This window comes from Mobula hypostoma, chromosome 5 (genome assembly GCF_963921235.1).
Source record: "Mobula hypostoma chromosome 5, sMobHyp1.1, whole genome shotgun sequence".
Lineage (NCBI taxonomy): Eukaryota > Metazoa > Chordata > Chondrichthyes > Myliobatiformes > Myliobatidae > Mobula > Mobula hypostoma.
Genome location: NC_086101.1, coordinates 83,387,362 through 83,406,626, shown reverse-complemented (window position 1 = coordinate 83,406,626; position 19,265 = coordinate 83,387,362). Strand labels below are relative to the sequence as shown.

At 40.7% G+C, this 19,265-nt stretch overlaps 1 protein-coding gene across 6 annotated transcripts in view; it reads right to left on the bottom strand.

The window, feature by feature from the left end:
• gtdc1 (glycosyltransferase-like domain containing 1) overlaps window positions 1-19,265 on the bottom strand; it is a 369,108-nt gene that overhangs the window by 255,978 nt on the left and 93,865 nt on the right. The window lies entirely within an intron of this gene.

Sequence of the window (19,265 nt, the reverse complement as noted above, 5' to 3'; positions counted from 1 at the left end):
TGCCATGACTCAACCCAACACAGCTTCTGCCTCGATTTCCCTGGTTTGGACACTGAGCAACAAGTAGCAGGTGATGATGGTGGCGTCAGATTTCTTTCAAACATTTCCCGGCAATGACTCAAGGTATTATTATCACTTCAGATTTAAACACTGGGTGAAAAATAAGGGATACACAATAGAAATGGGATTAGTTTTAAGTTTCTTATTCATGCTGCATGGCGTATTTTGGAAAAAAAACACTATAACAATTGTTAATATTAAGAATAAACATTGAAAGTACCTACTAAAACATAAAAGCAAACTTCTACTCATGACAGGAGCACAGAGCCAGTACCAATATAGCACAGGGCTTTAAATCAAACAGGCCTTGTTTGGAATGGTCTTGTGAGCATAGTATCACTTCACTTAGGAGCTGAAGAATTCCAAAATGAGGTAAGTAGAGTTTAAATGTGGCAACCAGGCATGAAGGATATAGTGTGATAGAAAGAGTGCAACAGGAGGAAACAATTAAATGCTGTTTCCTAAAATGCAGGAAGTGTACGTGGTATGCAAAACATTTAATGGGGAGATTGATTCGCTAGATATACACATTTAAAACGGTAACCAAACATATGGGAAGTAAGTTTTATATGGAGTATCAGGGTTTGCTGGGAAATAAGAATTATCATCCGTCCAGTTCAGAGGGAACTTTCTGCCATGTTTACATTCAATCAGGAAGTACAGTAAAGAACAGATGCTGACAAACAAAAGAACAGAAAACCTGCATTGGTGCAGCAAGTTGGTCAGGATGAGAAAAGATTGTAAGAGTGTGTATTTTGTCCATTTGCTGTTCTCTACAGATTTGCAGTGAGCTGATGAGCCTTTGCAACATGGTGGGCCAGTCTCGGCTGCAAAACAGAAGATGCACCTCATCAAGCCAGAAATTCTTTTAAAGTTCCTGCTGGTTAGTCATCAGTGGTGCCTCACAACTGAGGATGCCATCCCTCCGGCTTACTGGACCTTCAGGTGACCGACATGAGCGTTCTTCCATAGTGGCAGCAAGTTGTTGCATGGGTGAGTGAAACTTGGAGCTTCGGTCTGTTCTTTCATCACTACTGCTGTTCCATTTTGGCATCAAGTCCTCCAGCATCAAAGATATATTCCCAATGGCCCAGGGAGTGCCACAGCAGTCAATCCAAAACCTTCAAACATCATCAAAAGTGCCAAAGTGATTTTCTGATCATCATGGAAAGCAAGCTGTAGTGGAGTAATCAATGGGGACCAATACAATACTCTTCCAAGAATACATTTAAGCACTTAACCAGCTCGGTAATGCATACAAATAAATTTAAGTGATTTACAGTTGAACTCTAAACATGGAATCATGCTGGTCTCTCCATTACTCAACCGGAAGATGCCCTGAGTAAAATTGTACATGCAAAAGGGAAAATGATCTCTGAAATTGTCCCAGAATTTATTGGCACATTATGATAATTTTCAAGAGGGTGAATCCTCACAAGGCATCAGGCACGGATGGTGTACCTGGTCAGGCACTGATGGCTTGTGCCAACCACCTGGTGGAAATGTTCGAGGACATCTTCAATCTCTTACTGCTGCAGTAGGAGGTTCCCATCGGCTTCAAAAGGGGGACAATCATACCAGTGCCCATGGAGAGCAGGGTGAGCTGCCTCAATGACTAGCACCCAGGAGAACTCACATGTGCGATCAAGTGCTTTGAGAGGTTGTTTATGGCCAGAATCAACTCCTGCCAGAGCAAGGACCTGGACCCACTGCAACTGGCCTATCACCACAATAGGTGTACTGTGGATATAATCTCCCGAGCTCTCCAATCACCTTGGATCATCTGGACAACAGCAGTACCTATACCAGGCTGCTGTTTATTGATTACAGATCAGCGTTTAACACGTTCATACCCTCGGTTCTAATCAACAAGCTCCAAAACCTGGTCCTCTGTACATCCCTCTGCAATGGGATCCTTGACATCCTCAGCAGGAGATCAAAATCAGTGCAGATTGGCAGTAATATCTCCTCCTCGCTGACAATCAATACTGGCTCACCTCAAGGATGCGTGCTTAGCCCACTACTCTACTCTCTCTGCACCCACAGCTGTGTGGCGAAGCACAGCTCAAGCGCCATCTATGAATTTGCCGATAACTATTGTTAGCAGAGTTTCAGATGGTGATGAGCAGGTGTATGAGAGAGATAGATCATCTAGCTGAGTGGTGTCACAACAACCATCTTGCACTTAATGTCAATAAGACCAAGGATTTGATTGTGGACTTCAGGAAGGGGAAGACACACCAATTCTTATCGAGGGATCAGCAGTAGAAAGTGTGAGTGGTTTCAAATTCCACGGGGTCAACATCTCTGAAGATCCATCTTACGCTCAATGTGTTAATACAATTACAATGAAGGCATAACTGTGGCTATATTTCATTGTGAGTTTGAGTATATTTCATTGGGGGACTTGGTATGTCACCAAAGACTCTCACAAATTTCTACAGATAAACTATGGAGAACTTTCTGATTGCATCACTGTCTGATATGGAGAGGCCACAGCACAGGATCGAAAAAAAAACGCAGCAAGTTATAAGCTCAGCCAGTTCCATCATGGGCACTAGCCTCCCCAGGACATCTTCAAAAGCCAATGCCTTAAAAAGGCAATATCCAACATTACAAACCCCTATCACCCAGGACATGCCCTCTTCCCATTGCTACCATCAAGGCAGTGGTACAGAAGCCTGAAGACACACACTCAATATCTCAGGAGCAGCTTCTACCCTCTGTCATCAGATTTCTGAATGGGCAATGAACCCATAAATATTATCTCATTATTTTTTTCTCTTTTTGCACTACTTATTTGCTATATACTTATTGTAATTTATATTTCTTATGTATTGCAATGTACTGCTGCTGCAAAACAACAAATTTCATGACATATGCCAGTCATGAAATTCAAACCACATTCTGACTTTGATATTTTGATTAAATAAGTTGGTTAGTTAGTTTATTTAATGAGTATGGAGAAGTGTGGTTAAAGTTGTGTTGAACCAAACACTGGTAGAATTTCAAATGTCACTTTAAAATGAAGCACTGGCAAGAGTTCAGCAGATAAGGAATAAACTCAGTGGACCAGGCAGTATTTGTGAAGGGAAATGAACAATCTATGATTCAGGGCAAGTGCCTAGCCCTTGATGCTGGAGGAGCTCAGCAAGTCAGACAGCATCTGTGGAGAGGGTCACAATCAGAATCATAAAACGTGAAATTTGTTGTTTTGCGGTAGCTGTACAGTGCAAAGACATTAGAAAATTCAAGGTGTTTATTGGCATTTCCAGTGAAGGAAAATTAAATAACTGTTACTATGTATCCGACGCAGCACAAAAAAAAAACAAAATAAGAAATACAATAAAAGAAAAAAATCATAAACATAACTACATAAGATAGCTATATACAAAGTTTGATAGTATGCCCATATAGGCTACACTTAGATCCCCTCCAGTTCGCCTACCAGCCCCGACTAGGAGTTGAGGATGCCATCGTCTACCTGCTGATCCGTGTCTACGTCCACCTGGACAAGCCAGCGAGCACCGTGAGGGTCATGTTTTTTTGACTTCTCCAGTGCATTTAACACCATCCGCCCTCCTCTGCTGGGGGAGAAGCTGACAGCGATGCAGGTGGATGCTTCCCTGGTGTCATGGATTATTGATTACCTGACTGGCAGACCACAGTACGTGTGCTTGCAACACTGTTTGTCCAACAGAGTGATCAGCAGCACTGGGGCTCCACAGGAGACTGTCTTGTCTCCCTTTCTCTTCACCATTTACACCTCGGACTTCAACTACTGCACAGAGTCTTGTCATCTTCAGAAGTTTTCTGATGATAGTTGGATGCATCAGCAAGGGAGATGAGGCTGAGTACAGGGCTACGGTAGGAAACTTTGTCACATGGTCTGAGCAGAATTATCTGCAGCTTAATGTGAAAAAAGACTAAGGAGCTGGTAGTGGACCTGAGGAGGGCTAAGGCACCAGTGACCCCTGTTTCCATCCAGGGGGTCACTGTGGACATGGTGGAGAATTACAAATACCTGGGGATACAAATTGACAATAAACTGGACTGGTCAAAGAACACTGAGGCCATCTACAAGAAGGGTCAGAGCCGTCTCTATTTCCTGAGGAGACTGAGGTCCTTTAACATCTGCAGGACGATGCTGAGGATGTTCTACGACTCTGTGGTGGCCAGTGCTATCATGTTTGCTGTTGTGTGCTGGGGCAGCAGGCTGAGGGTAGCAGACACCAACAGAATCAATAAACTCATTCGTTAAGGCCAGTGATGTTGTGGGGATGGAACTGGACTCTCTGACGGTGGTGTCTGAAAAGAGGATGCTGTCCAAGTTGCATGCCACCTTGGACAATGTCTCCCATCCACTACATAATGTACTGGATGGGCACAGGAGTACATTCAGCCAGAGACTCATTCCACAAAGATGCAACACAAGAGCGTCATAGGAAGTCATTCCTGCCTGTGGCCATCAAACTTTACAACTCCTCCCTTGGAGGGTCAGACACCCTGAGTCAATAGGCTGGTCCTGGACTTATTTCCTGGCATAATTTACATATTACTATTTAATTATTTATGGTTTTATTACTATTTAATTATTTATGGTGCAACTGTAACGAAAACCAATTTCCCTCGGGATTAATAAAATATGAATATGGTTATGACTATGATCAGCCTTATTGACTGGGGGAAGTAACTTTTTGTGTCTGGTGGTCCTGGTGACAAAAACAGTTAAATCTACAAGTTACAAAATAAACATTGTCAAAAAAAAAAATGGACCATTTAGAAATCTTACGGTGGAGGGGAAGAAGCTGTTGCTGAATTGTTGAGTTTGAGTCTTCAGGTTCCTGTACCTTCTGATGGTGGTAACAAAAAGAGGACATGTCCAAGATGGTAAGGGTCCTTAGTGATAGACGCTGTTTTCTTGAGACACCATCTCTCGAAAATGTCCTCAATGGTGGCGTGGGTTTTGCCCGTGATGAAACTGGCTAAGTACATAGCCCTCTGCAACTTCAAGATTCAAGATTCAAAAAACTTTATTGTCATTCTAACCGTACATCAGCTCTGCAGGGCAGAATGAGACAGTGTTTCTCAGGAGCAGTGCAATCATAACATAACAAATGCAACACTAAATAATAAACATAACAATAAACATAAACTTCTTGTGATCTTATACATTGGGGCTACCATACCAGGCTGTGAAATGCACCACCAACAGTTTCAGGCTGAGAACCTTCATGTGGAGGACTTTGCCCTAGTCAGACCAAAGTTGACAACTAAAAATTAATAGAACTAACTTCAAAGTAGTCCACTGGGCACCAGCTTGATTAATCCCATCTTCCAACCTCTATGCCAAGGTGATTCAGGTACTTATCTAGACATGATACTGTTAGCAGCTCTGCTTCAACCACAGCCTCTGGCAGTGCAGTCCCAGTACCCACCATCCTCTTAGTGAAAAAGATCTTCCTCTGACTCCCTCTCAATTTCTTACATCTTGCTCTTTTATCCATGTCTCATTGTTAGTCACCTCTGTTAGGGTAAAATGCAAGAAAATTTCCCCCCACCCCACCCCCACTCCTCAGTTTATTTATTTTTACACACATCAATCACGTCTCCTTTTAACCTGCTTAGCTGCTGTTTCTACTCCTAGCTGAAGCACTCCATCCCAGGCAATATCCTGTTGAATCTCCCCTGCACCAACCCCAGCACAGTCAAATCTTTCCTACGATGTGGTGAACAAACCTGTATGCAAAACTCCAGCTGAAGTCAAACCAATGTTTTGGAAGTTGGAGCATAACCTACCTGTTTTTGCAGTTAATGCCTTGACAAATGTAGGCAGTTTTCTCATATAAATTCTTAATCACATTATCTACCTGTGTAACCACCTTCAAGGATCTTTGGATTTTGCACACCAAGGCCTCTCTGCTCCTTGGTACTCTCCAGGGCCTTAATATTTATAGGGTATGTTTTAGATTGGTAGTACTCCAAATGTTTAATCACATATATGTCAGGATTAAGCACCATCTGCCATTTTCCAAGCCATTTCACCAACACATTGCGATGACCCTATAGCCTACATTCATCACACCACCAATAGTTTCACCAATGTTCATGTCATTGGCTATACATAACATTCCAAATACCCCAAAAACCTAGTGCTATTCACTTAAAGTAATACATGGCACCTGTTAGAGATTATTGAGGAGTTATGGAATTATGTGAATGCATTGGATATTAATTCAAATGAGAACCAGTCTTTAGTTCTTTATGTAAATTATAAACAGTAATTAGTTTGAAGTTTTAAAAAATGCCAATAAACAATATTGTCTGTGGAGAACAGGCGGGCCAGAATCAGAATTAGGTTTATTATCACTGGCATATGTTGTAAAATTTGTTAACTTAGCAGCAGCAGTTCAATGCAATACATAATATAGAAAAAATAACAATAATAGAATCAATTACAGTATACAATGTATATTGAATAGATTAAAAATCATGCAAAGAAAACAGAATATATATTAATAAAAGTGAGGCAGTGTTCAAGGGTTCAATGTCCATTTAGGAATCGGATGGCAGAGGGGAAGCAGCTCTTCCTGAATCGCTGAGTGTGTGCCTTCAGGCTTCTGCACCTCCTACCTGATGGTAACAGTGAGAAAAGGGCATGCCCTGGGTGCTGGAGGTCCTTAATAATGGACACTGCCTTTCTGAGACACCACTCCTTGAAGATGTCCTGGGTACTTTGTTGGCTAGTATCCACGATGGAGCTGACTAAATTTACAACCTTCTGCAGCTTCTTTTGGTCCTGTGCAGTAGCACCACCACCACCCTACCCCCCACCCCCGCCCATACCAGACAGTGATGCAGACTGTCAGAATGCTCTCCACAGTATATCTATAGAAGTTTCTGAGTGTATTTGTTGACATACCAAATCTCTTCAAACTCCTAATGAAGTATAGTTGCTGTCTTGCCTTTTTTATGTTGGGATCTCAAATCTTGACACCCAAGAACTTGAAACTGCTCACTCCGTCCACTTTTGATCCCTCTATGAGGGTTGGCTTGTGTTCCTTCATCTTACCCTTCTGGAAGTTCACAATCAGCTCTTTCGTTTTACTGACGTTGAGTGTCAGGTTGTCGCTGTGACACCACTCAACTAACCGTTATATCCTGCTCATGTACGCCCTCTCGTCACCATCTGAGCTTCTACCAACAATGGTCGTATCATCAGCAAATTTATAGATGGTGTTTGAGCTATGCCTAGCCACACAGTCATGTGTATAGAGTAGAGCAGTGGGCTAAGCACACAGCCCTGAGGTGCACCAGTGTTGATTGTCAGCGAGGAGGATGTGTTATCACCAATCCACACAGACCGTGGTCTTCGAGTTCAGAAGTCAAGGATCCAATCGCAGAGGGAGGTTCAGAGGCTCAGGTTCTGTAACTTTAATCAGGATTGTGGGAATGATGATATTAAATGCTGAGCTATAGTCGATGAACAGCATCCTGACACAGGTGTTTGTGTTGTTCAGGTGGTCTAAAGCTGTGTGGAGAGCCATTGAGATTGCATCTGCCATTGACCTGTTGTGGCAATAGGCAAATTGCAATGAGTCCAGGTCCTTGCTGAGGCAGGAGTTCAGTCTACTCATGGCCAACCTCTCAAAGTATTTCATCACTGTAAATGTGAGTGCTACCGGGCAGTAGTCATTAAGTCAGCTCATATTATTCTTCTTAGGCAGTGATATAATTGTTGCCTTTTTGAAGCAAGTGGGAACTTCTGCCCGTTGCAGTGAGAGGTTGAAAATGTCCTTGAATACTCCTGCTAGTTGGTTGGCACAGGTTTTCAGAGCCTTACCAGGTACTCCATCTGGATCTTCCAGCTTGCTAGGGTTCACTCTCTTTAGTGACAGCCTAACATCAGCCTCTGAGACGGAGATCACAGGGTCATCAAGTACAGCAGGGATCTTCACAGCTATAGTTATATTCTCCCTTTCAAAGCAGGAATAGAAGGAATAGTGAAGCATCGCTGCCATTTATCCTATTGTCCTATTATCCTATTGAAGTAATGTTTTGCAGACCCTGCCAGAGTTGACGTATATCTGACATCGCCTCCAACCTCTTTCAAAATTGTCTTTTCGCCCTTGAATTAACCCTCCACAAATCATACCTGGTTTTCTAGTACAGACCTGGGTCACCTGACTTAAATGCCACAGATCTAGCCTTCAGTAGATGAAGTGTCTCCTAGTTCATCCACAGTTTTTGGTTTGGGAATGTACAGTAATTCTTTGTAGGCACATACTCATCCACACAGGTTTTAATGAAGTTGGTAACAACTACAGCATACTCATCCAGGTTCGAAGATGAATTCTTGAATACAGTCTAGTCCACCGATTCAGAGCAGTCCTGTAAGCGCATAAGATGTTCTCATGCATTTGCTCAACATGTTAACTGGCCTGCATTAAACCAGGCAACATTTGAGGTGGCAGATCATTCCACACTCAACCCACCCTCTGACTGAAAAGGTTTCCCCTCAAACATTTCACCTTTCACCCCTAACCCGTGACCTGTAGTTGTAGTCTCACCCAAACTCAGAAAAAAAAATTGCTTGCTTTTAACATTATCTATATTCCTCAATTTTGTATACCTCTATAAAGTCTCCCCTCAATCTTCTATGTTCCATGGAAGAAAGTTCTAATCTGTTCAATCTTTCATAATAAGAATCATTAAAATATTAAATTGCAAATTGCAGACTGAATGTATGACCTACAGTCACAGAAATACAAAGTAAAACAGACACCTTAAAGTATGCAATGGTCTGCTCAGTTTGTTCCTACAGCTTACTCTTCACACAGATTTCGTTTTCTATCTGGCTTGATACACAGCTATTTTTTGGGGTAATCTTATTTGCCTGCTCCTCATGCAGAAACACCTGCGGGTCATCAATTATGGCAACTTGCACTTACTTTGCTTGACGGCAAACAGTCTTCACTGCCCCCAAGTTTTGGTTTGTTAGTTCAACCTCTTTTTAAAGAACAAAAATTTCATGTTCCAGTCTTGGGGGAAAAAAAATAAACAATTTGTCCACCTCATGCAGCCAAGTGTGTTCTGCGACACTGAAGTACCAATGATATGCCAATTAAAGGCTGATTTATACTTGTGTGTCAAATGTACACCTTAGGTACGGCGTAGCAGCATACCTTATGCTGTACCTATGCCAACCCTACGCTGTAGTGTAACACGCACCTCTCCCAAAATGCAACTCGCATTGCGGCATTGCAGACCGCAACAACTGTGATTGGTCCACTTGGTAGCATCGCATTTCCACCTACGCTGCAATAGCTTCCCATTGGACGACTGAAGGGCAGGGAAGGAACTCTGACTGTAATGCTCTCTATAAAGCTTTACAGACCTCCAAAGGGGACCTGTGCTTGATGCCAGTTTGTAGCTAGCTGCTACAGCCTGTTGACTTCCACCTGAAGCTAAAACTCAAATGGTGATTGCCAGTCTCAGAGTATATTGTGCGTACACTGATGCAAAATAAATGGTTGGAGACGATGAACCAAATCATCAAATCTATCCGCCGACATCCGAAAATATTTGAAATCCATTTCCTCGTCCATGTCTCTCAGTGGCCGGACAAGCACAGAAAATTCGCCCTCCTTCAGTTTCAGTCACCATTTTTTGAAGTTTGGGTTTCCTCGTGTTGAGTTTCAACACGAAGAAACCCAACACAGTGGCATAGAAACCCCACCACCAACTAGCGTTTTGGTGGTGAATTGCAGAGCGATGCAGACACACCAACGCATAAGTATAAATGCTCACAACGGCGCAGTCCACTTGTGTAGGCTGCGGCGTAAGCTAGTACGCACAAGTATAAATCAGCATTAACTGCCTCGTCCTATCCACTTAGATAAACTCCTGTTGACAGACTGAATCTGGGCCAGGATCTCACCATGCATAGATAATTAGGGCTGACCCCACAGAAATCAGTGAGGTTACCCCTATGCCATTCTGTTCATGCAAACTTTCTTTCATAAACCGTGTGAAATGTTAAGCATTCAATCATTTTCATCTATCTTTTCAGTCAGAATTTCCATCAATTTATATAATCGCATAAAGAAACTGGAATGAAGCATTTGCAAGTGCTGATAATGACTTCAAAGTAACAGGTAGATAAAGAAATTTCCCCTCATTAATCATATGCTCCTAATTCTATGTTCAAGCAATACAATATCAAATACAGTGAATGCAAAATAGTACTCAATACTGCTACTTTACATAATGAATTCAGAAGCTGAAGGCAATTAGTAAAAAAGACTCATGACTCAAAAAGAAACAAAAAAATAAAATTGCAAGCGATCAGATACCTAACATCATCCACAAGCTTAATATGACTGCAGTTTCATTCTGCAAGATGTTAGACAACAGTATTGCCAAGTCAGTGGGCAGACTCATGTGACAAAAATATTTCATGACAGGAAATCATTATTAAACCTGGTGGTTTTCTGGTATTTGTGTTGTGGAAATTTCGCTAATTTTTTCAAGGTTTGTGCCATGTGTCCTCTCTTAGTCAAACAGTTCAGTTACAGCTCAATTTTCAAAGTTTAAAAAGTCCCTACCTGTTCAACTGAAAAAAAAAACACATTTCAAATATCCAATGTTCAAATTGCAGGGATGAGGTCTATCATGCTATAAAAGTACCACAAAAAAAACTGTCCTCAAAACCATAACCGCGACATTTCACTAGAGTTTTTTTACATTGTACTTGAATTATACATTGCATAGAGCACTATAGTAAGACCAACTTTTACTGATGACAAATTCTATTATTGACAAAGTAGACCTTGAAAAATACTCAACTTTTAAAAAAAAAAGTGCCAAAAATAAAGTTGCTTTTGGCAAGAGTAACAGTAAGTGCATGGTCTGATGACTGCAGGGATTTCCCCCTCCCACACAATGCAGTTAGTCACCTCGCTTTGAAAAGTTTAGTAATTGATAATGCAAAAAAAATCTCCATAAGTAATTGTTCTGGATGAAGCCTTCTTTAAATATTCAATGTAGAATCCTCCCTAAGATTACAGGAAGTGGAGCAGGGGGTGAAATAAAGCATGAATAATGATTTCTATATGTGTAACTGGGGAAAAAATTAAGTGGTCACAGTAAACACGATGTCTCAGTTCTTTAAAAGTCCATTGACAAATATTCACTAAGAATTCATTGCCTCCTGAGTTAAGTACTAAATGATCTTACTCTCTTGCCTGTAACGTCTCTTCATTTAGAAACTTTCCATTAGTTTACCAAAGTGGAGCGGGGGGTACGGAGAGTATTAAGGAAACCAAATCATTCACAGTAAAATGGCTCCAAGCAACAACAGGTTTTAAAAAAAGCTATGAGAAAGCTGGGTAGGAGCTTGGTAGCAAATTAAACTCAATTTCAAGAATTAGGAAGGCCAAATCTTACATGAGAATATTAAAATTACTCATAATTTATGTTCAACTTAGTTAAATAGATAACAAATCCACCTGACATTGAGTAATTTGAGACCAAACTCCATCCTATGTTTTGAACACATTATTGCTGAAAATACTCTAGAGCTCCCAAACCATAGAGATACAGCATGAAAAATGGGCCTTTGAACCCACTGAGTTTGCAGTGATCATTACACCAAACCTATGTTTTAACCAACTCTTATTCTCCCTACAACCTCTTCAACTTCCCTCAGATTCCACGACTCACTAAAAACACAACAGACAATTCACAGTAGCCCGAACTAACCTACCAACCCAGACATCTTTGCAACATAGGAGGAACCTGGAGCACTTAGAGGAAGCAGACACAGTCACCAGAGAACATGGAAACTCCACAGATACAGCATCCAAGATCAGGATTAAACCCAGGGCTCTGCCACCGTGAGGCAGTGGCTCTACAGTTGAACCACATTGTAGCCCAGGCAGCTAATAGTTGCAGGCTCTCCTGTGCAACCAAAACGATGTGACATATTTCTGCAATCAGAAGGTGCCACCCAGTACTTCTTTCCCAGATCTTGGATTGAGAGATTAACAACCACAGCCCAAATTTGGTTTGGGCTATGGCCATGACAGCATGAGGAAATCCAAGTCTAGAATTTGGTTATGGGTGAGGGATTTTACTGTTTGGGTAGGAATGATTAAAGAACTGTGAGAGATGTAAAAGAATGGCACCGGGTGATGGGAGAGATCAGCACTTGATGACATGAGCAACAGAAGGAAAGGCCAACACCTGGTGATAGGACAGATATCAAAAGAAACATGCAATTAGTGATCAGAAGGATGGGGAGGAGTGACCAACCGTTGATGACTGAAGGAACTGCGGGATGAGACTGGTTATTGTTCTTGACACAAATCAGAGAAAGAAAGATCAAGAAAGTTATCAATATCTGGTGACTGGTGGGATCAGGGAAAAGACTGGTAATGACATTTGATACATTGTAATAGCAGAAATTTGGAGAAGACACCAGTACTTGACAAATAGGTGGAGGAGCGGGTAGTGTTGAGGAAATGGAGAGCCTGCAGAGAGACTTAGAAAGTTTAGGGGAATGGGCAAAGAAGTGGCAAATGAAATACAATGTTGGAAAGTGTATGGTCATGCACTTTGGAAGAAAAAAAACAGGCAGACTATTATTTAGATGGGGAGAGAATTCAAAATGCAGAGATGCAAAGGGACTTGGGAGTCCTTGTGCAGGATACCCTAAAGGTTAACCTCGAGGTTGAGTCGGTAATGAAGGCGGCAAATGCAATGTTAGCATTCATTTCTAGAGGTATAGAATATAAGAGCAGGGATGTGATGTCACGGCTCTACAAGGCACTCATGAGACCACACTAGGAGTATTGTGTGCAGTTTTGGGTTCCTTACTTTAGAAAGGATATATTGACATTGGAGAGGGTTCAGAGAAGATTCGCAAGAACAATTCCAGGAATGAAAGTGTTACTGTACGAGGAACTTCTGGCAGCTCTTGGGGTGTATTCCCTGGAGTTCAGGAGAAGGAGGGGGCATCTCATAGAAACATTCCAAATTTTAAAAGGCCTGAACAGATGAGATATGGCAAAATTATCTCCTATGGTAGGGGATTCTAGGACAAGAGGGCACGACTTCAGGAATGAAGGACGTCCATTTAGAACAGAGATGCGGAGAAATTACTTCAGTCAGAGGGTGGTAGATTTGTGGAATTTGTTGCCACGAGTGGCTGTAGAGGCCGAGTCATTGGGTGCATTTAAGGCAGAGATAGATAGATTCTTGATTAGCCAGGGCATCAAAGGGTATGGGGAGAAGGCAAGGGAGTGGGGATAACTGGAAGAATTGGATCAGCCCATGATTGAATGGCAGGGCAGACTCGATGGGCCAAATGGCCTACTTCCGCTCCTATATCTTATGGTCTTAAGACAGACCAACACAGCATGAAGTGGGGGACCAGAATAGAGACCACCTCCTGGTGGTGAGAATGATCGAAGTAGAGACCAACATTTGGTGATGGTAGGAGCTAATGGACAGATTGGTGCATGTTATTGAGAAAAGTTAAGTGCATTTTATTTATTAATTTATTGAGATACAATGCAGAGTAGGTCTTTCTGGGCCTTCAAGCTGTGCTGCCCAGCAACCCCAATTTAATCCTAGCCTAATCACAGGACAATTTACAATGACCAATTAACCTACCAACCAGTACATCGTTGTTCTGTGGGAGGAAACCACAGAACATTGAGGAAGGTTGTCAGTAAACAATTGAGTGGTGAGGCCTACGGATGACAAGTAATTGACTTAGACACATATTGATACAAGACAAGACCATAAGATATCGGAGCAGAATTAGGCTATTTGGCCCATCATGTCTGCTCTACCATTTTATTATGGCTGATCCATTTTCCTCTCAGCCCCAATCTCCTGCCTTTTCCCCATATCCGTCCATGCCCTGTCTAGTCAAGAATCTGTCAACCTCTGCCTTAAATATATCCACAGCCTCCACAGCCGCCTGTGACAATGATTTCCAAATTCACCACTCTCTGGCTAAAGAAATTCCTCCTCACCTCTGCCCTAAATGGATGTCCCTCTATTCTGAGGCTGTGTCCTCTGGTCTTGGATTCCTCTACCATAGGAAACATCCTCTCCAAATCCACTCTTTCGTCCAAGGTTCTGAATGAGATTCCCCTTCATTCTTCTGAATTCCAGTGAGTATAAACCCAGAGCCATCAAATGCTCTGCATATGATAAGCCTTTCAATCTCAGAATCATACGATGCTGCACATTACTGTTTACTTGCACTGCATTCTCTCTGTAGTTATAATACTTTATTCTGCATTGTTATTATTTTACCTTGTTTTACCTCAATGTGTAATAATCTGATCTGTATGAACAGTAGGCGAGACAAGCTTTTCTCTGCATCCTGGTACATGTGACAATAATAAAACAATTGCAATGAATGTTCAGACTAACAAGAAATGAAACAAATACTCATCGCCACGTTTCACTCCAAAAAATAATAATTCTCAAAAAAAATAACTGCTTTACAATTGAACTTCATGGCAAATATTTGGCAACTGTTTCAGACAGTACTGAAGGTATGTTACCTCCTGAGAGAAGCTGACCTCAGAAGAGATTTTGGAGCAAACATTAAACCAAATTTACACAGGCATATTCATTTAGTCATAAAATTCAAACTGCTTCTTTGGTCTCCTGGTAATTATTTTCTTGCTGAGAATTTTTTAAAACAAATTCTTCATTCACTACTTGTGGGATGTTACTATTTGTAAATTAGTTGTCTTTTTACCAACGTAATCGTGGTTACACCTAATAACTCTATATTATGTGCAAATCAAATGATTAGTAACAGTCCAATCCAAGTTTCTTCTTTTGTTTAACTTGACTAGAAACACATTCATTTATTGTTCAAAAAAATAAAATCAGTGTAGGGTTTTAAGTACCCAGATCTTCAAGATCAGTATTATGCTGCTGGTCACTGCTTTGAAGCCGACTCTGACACATTTTTCTTCCGTTGTTATAGGTTGCCAGACCTCCAGGATTCATCTGGAGTCTCCAGAATTCACAAATGAGTCTCCTGCACATTTGCTGCAAGCAACCCAGGAAAAAAGCAAAAATCATAGGGGAATTAAAAGTAGTTTTTTCTCCCATTTTCTTTGAACAGCTTCATTTATTAGTTATACAATCACTGGAGATGTGGCTGGCAAAAGTAGAGGAAAGGCTGTTTGATCAGATTGGCTGATTGGAGGCAGGAGGGCAAGTCATCTCCAGGAATTTGTCCAACCGAATCTGGCAGGCTTACTCAGAAGTGGCCACTGTACAAACAGAACAAGCTCAGATCTTCCTTACTTAGGCACATTCTCTATCAGGATATCATAGGCAGATACAGTTCAATGCCCATATTGCAATATTGTTTTTTTTTGTACCGGATATAATCATGTTGTTGTTTCCAAAGGGAGAACTGCAGTAGATGACACAGGCTGCAATCTATGTACTTCCGACTCACTCCTTGAGGTAACTAGTCAAACTAATTCATAAACACAGAAAATCCTGACAATGCATACTTTATTGAGGTGCATCGTCAAGTAGGCCCTTCCAGCCCTTTGTGTCGTGTCACCCGACAATCCCAAATTAGCCCTAACCTAATCACAAGACAATTTGCAATGACCAATTAACCTACCGATCGGCATGTCTTTGGACTATGAGAGGAAACCGAAGCACCCGGGGAAAACCACACATTCACTGGGAGAACATACAAACTCCTTACAGGCAGTAGCAGGAATAGAACCCAGGAGGCAGGAACTGTGAAGTATCATGCTAACTACTATGCTACCGTGCAGCCCAATCCCATTGTAGATAGGAAATTCTGAAGAATTATTTCTAGCAGTTGAGTTTGTTAAATTCCAGCATCAGAACTTCAGAAAGACTGAGTGGGAGACTGTTGACTGGTATTTACTGTTGCCAAGATGTTTTATCCCATTGCAAATGGCAAGAATGGAAAGGGAAGCAATACCATAAACTCTAATAATGCCCGATCACAGACATGTAGGCAGAGTTGAGAAACATACTTGGTGAAATACTTGGGTGGCATACCATCCAAACCAGTTATACTTCACCTGTTTGATTAACATGATTTAAGATCAGTTAACCTGCAAAAATAGTCTTAACAACAAGATCTAAGTGTGTATGATAGAGGGGGTCAGTGACAATTTTAATTTTTTTTTACACGTATATGAGGAGTGCTTCTTCCCACAAATATAAACCACAGTATTCTAGTAACTGTCAGGTGACCCAGCACCATTATAAACACAAGTGTGCAGTAAGTCAATCCATTGCCAAAAGATATCTGTCTTCTCGGGGTGGGGGAGGGAATGTGGGGGGTGGGGGGTCTCCATTTAATCAAAACTAATAAAAGAAAATCAAAAAGTGTTTTAAATGTTAAATCTTTTGAAAGATACAAATTACCAACACAAATAAGGACAATACTTCGAGCCAGCAAGTAAAGCTGCATAACTGAAATGGAGCATTCCACTAGCACTTCTGGCTCTGTTTTTCCAATAAAACAAATTTCTTAAAGAAACTATTCATAAGCAATTTTAACAAGGCACAATGAAAAAAAAGTAACACCCATGGTACAAAACAGACACAACACTTGGCCTTGGTTCGTCACAAAAACATACCACTGCCCCCCATCGTGTATCCTCTATAAACGGTTTACAGCACTGCAGCATAACTTTATAAGAGAGAGTTGTAGTTGATGCTGGGGGGGGGGGGTGGAAGAAAACAGCTTTCAATTCCCAAATTCCTCTTAATGAGATTGAAATCTTGAACACAGATCACTCCCTCAGCTGATTCCCATCACGGAGCCCAACACTCTCAAGATTCACTTTTTAGCAGTTATTATTTAAGTTAAAGTGTAACTGAAGTGTCCACGGCTTACTCAGCCATATAGGGCAGTACAGCTATCCAAATGGAGTAGACATTTGTACATTTTCATCTGGGAGCACGCAATACTGTCCAAAGCAGGTACAAATTCCTGTATCTCCTCCCCTACTTAGACAAAGGTGCAGCCATCCACCACTGTCATGTAAGTATCAATCACCTGGCACAGAGTAAAGATGAGACAAGAAACATCTTTGAGGGTATATGTTCTCTTCAAATGTTTTCTGGTAATGAAACTGTGGATGTGATTGTAAAGAATATATTTGAAGCAGTGCTACAAAGGGGTAAAGAGTTGAAATACTTTTTTCTGTTTATCAATGAATTACTTCCTCCATATGTTACAACTTGGGAAATGAGGCATCAGGGGTTACAAAGTCTAATTGTTAGTAAGCTTTATCAAATCAGAACACTGGGGCCATCACCCTGTTCTGAATAATCTTAGAACTGTTTTTTTAAAACATATCTCATCTGGTTTAGGTGAAGAAAATATCAAATGAGACAAGGCTGTTATTTGCTAAGAATGGAAATATCGTCAACCAATAGAGCCCTTGCACCTTGTAACAGCAGGGAGTTACAGAAGGAGCCAGATTCCTTTGGTGAATGGTGAAGAAGTAAATTTAAGCAATTAAATTTTTGACATGTTAATTAGACAAAATTACTGTGAACAGAAAATAAACTTGCTTGATACAAAGTATTGTTCGACGTTGTTCACAAAGACTTGATCTGCTTGCTTTTGTAACATCTGTAAAATTATTTCTTTTGCTTGATGTGTTCCATTTCATTTTCAGACTGTTAATGCTGTTTGACACAAAATAGCATTCGCTAATCTGACTGAAACCCAGCAAAATTTTGTGTTCACAATACTCACTGGACAAACTTAAAACAAAGATAGGAGTCAAGCTTTGCCGTTTAAGAAGAATGGTAATTCTCAGAAGCTACATCTGGTTAACTTAAAGTTAAATTAGCTCCAGGTGGAGGTCATTTATGGACTACTGAAATTGTGCAGCACATATTGGAGCTCAGAGAGCGAATGCCACCACAAATTTAGATTTAAAATAAAAGTTAGTGGTAAAATGGACAGCTAAAATCTGATGCTATTATGTACTCACTTTAAAATTTATGGGATTGTATTATTGGAATATCAATCCACATTTTTGCAAATAGGGACACTTCTTGCAAAAGAGTGATGGCTAATATGCCCAGGTAGTTGGCCTGTGATTGCATTCACAACAAAACCGCCAATTACACAGCACTTTATGACAACGTACAGCACTTATGACCTATGATTAATTCACAATACTTAGCCTTCAACCATACCAGTTTTGTATCTCTCTATTCTAATACTTGTTTTCTTTCCTCTTCTGCAAATTTAATTTCTCTCCTCCTATTTACACTACCCCAGATGTGCTTTATACTTTGCACTGCCCTTTGTCATCTTCTTTCAGCTGGTAATACCCAATCTCAACCTTATCACAAACTTTACCTTTTATTCTCGCCATCCTGTCCCTTTTTCAATTGCTTGTCTCATTTCTAACTTCTCCCAAAGGTCATTGACCTGAAATGTTAACTTGATTTCTCGCTCTATAGATGCTCATAGTTGAACATTTCCAATTTATTCAGTACTTAATTCAAATTTCCGGCATCTACAACTTTTGGCTTTTGAATTTCTCTTATTCAAGCATATTTACTAGTTTTGTTTGAGGGGATGGAGGGATTTTGAATGGGCAAATGGGTGGAGCAGTAGCAATAACATTATTGCTTTTGTCTATCTGTAGTAATTTTTTGATGACTTACAATCATTAGGAAATAATGATATTAATTTACATCGGGAGGCAAAAGTTTCTTCCATATCTTTGTTCTTTATATTTTAACTCATTTCTCATTTAAGCAATATATTCTGATTGCATCATGGAGGGAGAATGCCACAGTCCTACAGCATATGGGAGTTAAATTTACAACAAACGACTTCATTAACCCAGGGGTCTTCAAGAATCTTGTCATTTCAATTCCATATATTAATTCAGCTTTCTGACAAGGTCAGGCTCAATGGCCACAATGAGTTTGTTCCCATATGATGTCATCAGCATTCCCCAAGTAGCTGGTTTGCAGATTGATAAATAGATTACCTAGAGTAAACAATGTAAAAATTGTTTAAAATTCAATTAAGAGAGATTTCAATGTGTATCAATCATGTCATTCCACATTATCAAATGCAGTAAAAACAAGCAACTTCCGATTATACTTAGGTAATAATTAAAACACGAGAA